The sequence below is a fragment of the Siniperca chuatsi genome, linkage group LG1 (genome assembly GCF_020085105.1).
Source record: "Siniperca chuatsi isolate FFG_IHB_CAS linkage group LG1, ASM2008510v1, whole genome shotgun sequence".
Lineage (NCBI taxonomy): Eukaryota > Metazoa > Chordata > Actinopteri > Centrarchiformes > Sinipercidae > Siniperca > Siniperca chuatsi.
Genome location: NC_058042.1, coordinates 21,294,603 through 21,300,605, shown reverse-complemented (window position 1 = coordinate 21,300,605; position 6,003 = coordinate 21,294,603).

Below are 6,003 nucleotides of genomic sequence, written 5' to 3'. Positions count from 1 at the left end.
TGTGTGTGTGTGTGTGTGTGTGTGTGTGTATAAACGCACAAAGAGTCTTGGCGACAGAAATGGCTCTGTTATTTTGTTCTTGTTTTAGTCGATTTCACAGAGGCACGCACCAAAGCAACACAGGCATCCAAAAATACACAGAGCCATAGTGACCAAATATAACCCTTCTGTATTGACAGCAGAGTCTATAAATACAAACTGCTTTCTTTAGCTGAGGCCAAAACACACAGCAAACAACTCCCAGACTGCTCTGTGTGTGTGTGTGTGTGTGTGTGAGAGAGAGAGAGAGAGAGAGAGAGTAACCAATCCTAGCACACTCTAGACTGCTGCCTAATGTATAAGTTAGTGGAACTGGATTGAGAGAGAGGAGGTTATTAAAAAAAGGAAGACAGTAACGGAAAAGGAGCGAAAACTGAATAAACAAACTGACACAGCAGATAAAAGAAACTGGACTAACTTTTATCTTTAATACCATAACCTAAAATGTGCTGGACTTTCCTCTTGTTTGATCTCTCCTCTCCAACCAAGTCTGACGCTGATCACAAAAGCTGAACTTTCAGACACTTTGTTCTTGGAGTTTGTAATAACAACTGATGACACTTTATCAGACATGGATAAAAGTGCAACAGTAAAAACACAACTATTAAAATGATTTATTGGTTTTGTTTTTCGTTAGATGCCATTCTGCACACTTGGCCAGCATGTCAATGACTTGCATTATCCTGTCAAAGAATTGGTTCAGATTTTTTAAAGTCTATGTCGTTCGTACTTTGAAAGAGTTTTTATTTGCTGTAATCATTCATCCTGTTCATACTGGCCGTGAAGCAACTCCTTCCCAGTGCTACTCCAAAATCCACAGGTGTTTTTTCACTGCAACAAAAATACATGCGACTATCAGGAAATGTACCTCTGTCTGTAGAAACAAAAAGAGGGAATTTCATACTAAAAATACTGTAGCTTTGGAGAAAAATTACTTGCTTTGGCTAACAGTGAAAACATGAATAATTACAGTGATCAATAACTCTTTCAACGTACACATGGCATGTGAGTATTGTATTTAACAAATAGTTTAACATTTTGGAAAATATGCTTATTTGCCTTTCCCCCCCCCCAAGTTATTTGAGAAGATTGATACCACTCTGATGTCTGTGCATTAAGCATGGAGCTAGGGTCAGGAGGCGATTAGCTTAGCTTAGCATAAAGACTGGAAACAGGGGGAAACAGCTAGCCTGGCTCTGTCCAAAGTTAAACACCATACACAAACATGTAAAAAGGACAATTTGTAGTTCCGGGTGGATGGATAAACTGTTGTCAAGAAACAGTTACGCTATGAATAAGTGTGTATCCCAAAATGTTGAACTTTTTCTTTACCACAGACATAGAAATACTATATTCTAATTAGTCTGTTTCTTTAGTAGAAAGAACAGCAGTAAACTGTTGGTGCCAAGTGTTCATTGCAGATCAATACTTTCACTTTCAAGTTAATTTGTGGTGGAGTGCTAGAGCATGTAAACAGGAAGCTGTTCCCGTTCATTTAGTTAGCACTAATGTAATGCTTTGTGGGATTGATCAGTCAGGTTGGATTCGTAAAGAAAGAACAATTTGGGCTCTGGAAACTGTAGCTGCTATTGAGTGAATTTGTTTCCCAATTGATTACTGAGTTTGACTGAAAATAATGATCTGTATTGAAATAATAAATCTGTAGGTTAACTAGGAATTTATTTGAAGGAAAAGCCAACAATTTAAACCCAAGTAAATATTAATTCATCATTCATTTATTATTGGAAACTTTATGTGTTGATTTGTATGCTGGCTTGTAGACAGATTTCACAAACAGCTACAGTTCAGAAATCATACCCGACCCTAGTGCTTTGAGCTAAAGACAAAAGTGTGGTCTTTCTCTTGTCAACATCAGCACACACAGCCAGTGTGTTTGCTTCCAGTGGTGGATAGGAGCTTTCTCTCACTCCCTCCCTCTTCTCCTCCAATCAGCTCCCTCCCTCCCTTCACTCATCTCCTCCTTTATATCTTTCCACCTCCACCCATCTCTCCCTCGCTCTTTTGCCTTATGCCTATCTCCATCTCTCCCTTCCACAGCCTCCCCCTCCCCCTCCTCTCCTCTCTCTGTCTGTCCTTGAATGAATGCTCTCTGACTAGTGGAACATATGCTGCTGGTTGTTCAATACCCTCCCTCTGAGCAGGGGCACATCCATGCATGTGTGTGCTGTGCTGTGTGTGTGTGTGTGTGTGTGTGTTGAATGAGACAGAGAGTGTCGTGGGTGTGTGTTTGTGTGTCTGTCCTTGTGTGAATACGAGTGTGTGTGTGTGTGTGTGTGTGTGTGTGTTCATTGGAACATATGCCTCCTGTTGCACATCGGCCATCTGTTCCTTGAATGGTCTGATGGAGTGCTGCTGTAACCATGGTGATAGGCCATTCAGTCAGATAGCCCGTCAAACAACCCCTGGCTCTGTGTGTGTGTGTGTGTGTGTGTGTGTGTGTGTGTGTGTGTGTGTGTGTGTGTTTATGTTTAGGAATTGACTGGCAGAGTGTAGGAATTCCCACATGTTGATGAAATGAGGTTGACCCTCAAAGATGACCTGCTCATACGTTATCCCATTTCTCCTTTGGTTTCCACATTCACACTGATTTTTTTTAATACTGTAGCTGACTGAAGACATTGTCTCCTAACCTACTAACCCAGACAGACCATTTACAAACCAGGAAGAAAACATTGTATTTAATCTATAGACAAAGATGGAAATATATAAGCAGCTTTTAAAGTTTGAAGGGAGAGAGGTAAGGAGACAAAAGATAACACTGGGGAAACTTGTTCAATTAGTTATAATTTGAACTCTATTACAATAAGATAATAAAATAAGAATTTTTGTTTGTGCTAAAATCTGTTGCTTGTTGGACTTTCATGTCCATCCTGGGTGTTTTCTTTGAAACAGGCCTCCTAGCCCTTGCAGAAAGTTTTTGTTTTGCTTAGCCTTTCCAATAATTATTGGTCTGAAAGAAGCTGTTAATAACTAATAATAATTGTTGTTTATTAACTAACAACTAACCCTGCTTTCCTTCACTTTAATCACATAAAAATGGCAAAATAGTTTCTGTCACTTGGATTCTTTTGGATACTTAAAGAGTTAAGAACAATAAATAGGATGTTGGAAATTGAGAATTTATACAATTAACCTAATTTATGATTCACAAAAACAGACAAGTATATTCTGTGCTTACACACACACACACACACACACACACACGTTTGTTTCACTATCCCCATGGGGGACAGTCATTGACATAAAGCTTTAAATAATGCTAAATGCCTAATCTTAACCCTTACTCTAACACTAACCTTAACACCTAACTGTAACCTGAACCCTAAAAGCAAGTCTTAACCCTTAAAAAGCAGTCTCTACCCGTGGGGACCTACATTTTTGACACGAGTCCACATGGGTTATAAGAACATGAAACACACTCACACACACTAACACAAACAAACAGCAGCAGGGCAACAGTGAAAATGAATATTGAGTTTCAACCGCTGGTCTATTCATCTGCACCCTCAGTCAGACCATTCAACAGTCCCACCCTCACACACACACACACACTGGCCCCACTTACCCGCTACACACACACCCTGCTCCACCCAGTGCAGTGGTCTGCTGGCCATATGTCAGCCCATCTCCTCTGAGACACCTCTCCTGGGACCCCCACTTCTTTTGTATGTATGTATGTATGTGTGCGTGTGTGTGTGTTCTGTAATGTGTTTGCCATCTCCTCTCACTATCTCTCTCATCTCTCTTGTCACAAACTGGCTAAAGGAATCTGACAAGGACGGAGTCCATGAAAGAGATTTACTTAAAACAAATGTAATTTATCAAAAAGATTAACACTAAACGAACAATAAGGTGTGTAGGTCGGCAACATCAGCAATGAAAGAAGTGCATGGATGTGCAGGGTGGATGTTAGCTGTTGGAAGAGAGAGGCAGGAGGAACCACATAGAGCAGCTTATATAGCCCAAGGGCTCAGGTGAGCTTAATCAGCTGACAACTCTCCCATGTCAGCCAATAGTCTACTGAGGTTGGTAAGGACAGACTCCAGGAGGGGCGTCACAAGCAGGTGAATTGGCAAGACACAAACTATTTTCTGCTGTGAGTTGATCTTTTGAGTTTCAGAAGTAAAAATAGTAGATGTGTTTTAATGTGAACCTGCTGAAACCAGTGGCGGGCCCCTGTGGCTTGTTTGCCTGCAGGGCATTACTGACATAGATTTCCTGAGACATGACGGTAAACTCAGAATTTGGTTTTCAGCTAATTGTCATAGTGACGTCTGTGTGTATCTTTCTGACTGTAGACATGTTAATGCGAACACAGAAACTCAAAAACAAAACAGGAGGGAAAAAAAAACTTCCCACCAATACTCACAAAGTTTTTAACAGCAGTGCGGTCTGGTCCCAAATAATCTATTCTTTATATGGGGACAGTTTTCCTGAAGGTGGAGCCATAGCCACTTCCAAACTCTGAGAATTAATTTTAAAATGATCTGTAAGTGCTATGGCTTTGAACACTGTATGAAAGCTCATTTATGTTCCACAACCTAGAGGAAATTATTAACTCCATCACTCTGTTTTTGGACAACTAGTTGTTCTTTGTAATTAGCAAATTCATAAAAATGCCATCTTGCATCACAAAGAAAGTGTGCCTGTAAATGCTACTGTAGACATTTTACTTTAAATTTAAGGTATTATTTACCTTATAAGAAAGTAGTGAACATAGCAGAATGGCCCATTCTCATCCAGAATGACGCTCACTAAATTGTTGAACGATTGTGCTGTATTGCAACAGTTTGCTGTTGTGGGGAGTTCAGACATCTGGAGTAGAATTGCTGCGTCTTCATGTCAAAAGGCGTTAGTTGAGGAGGTTCGGGCATCTGAGTAGGATGCCTCCATGTGAAGGTATTCTGTGCATGTGAAAGAAGAGGCTGACCCAGGGCATGTTAGAGGGATTACATATCCCATCTGGCCTGGGAACTCCTCTGCATCCTTTACAAAGAGTTGCAGAATGTGGCTAAAGAGAAGGCCATCTGGGCTACCTTAGCCTGCTGCCACTGCGACCCAGATCTGGATAGTAAGACCACGTGTTAAATGGATGGATGGATAATACATACATTAGCTCAGTAGATGAACACAAATCAATGGGTGTAATTCATGTTTAATATATCAAGATTATCATGGTGATAGTATGAAGTTACAGGCTCACTGCAAACATGTCTTTATGTCATTTTTAATGCTGTCAGGAGATGTGTTACAGACATTTTAAAGCATAAAAACTGTGTGTGTATAACAGTTTATTGGTAGTACAGCATAAATAAAACACACAGGGATCTCCCTCTAATGAAACAGTATGGGACTAACTGGAGCATCCTGGTTGTTTGGCAGCTGAGACTCATTCCATGTTGTGGTGTTTTGTGTTTGAGCCCAAATTATGATCTTGGTTCAGTGTCAACCACCTAAATTCTTTCCCATTCTGTTGGTCTCTCACCACTGTCTCCACTATCAGACATGCCTTAAATATGCTGTTATATTTTCCATAAGTAATACTTTTGTTGTTATTAGTGTTAATGCTGATTGGTTGTCCTTGAGAAGAGCCATGCCATGTATTGCTCATCCCACAGGACAAGAGACAATTGTTTCCTAACTTATGAGACTTACAGTCTTGTTTCGCTCGTCAACAACAGAGAAAAACAAAAAGACACGTTTAATGCCTGTGTGTTTTAGTCTGTTTGACAGTTGTGCGCCTGTTTTGTTGGTATGTGACTGTATGTAAGTGTGTGAAGGAGACCTGAAGAAGGCAGCAGTAAAACCTCCAGTTGATCATCTTCCTTCAGTATGGGTGTTTGGATGTGAGTGTGTGTACGTGTGTGTGAAACAGGTTTAACTCAGCTTGTACAAACTTTATATGCGATCACCAGAAAATCAGTTGCAGTAAAGGGATAATTC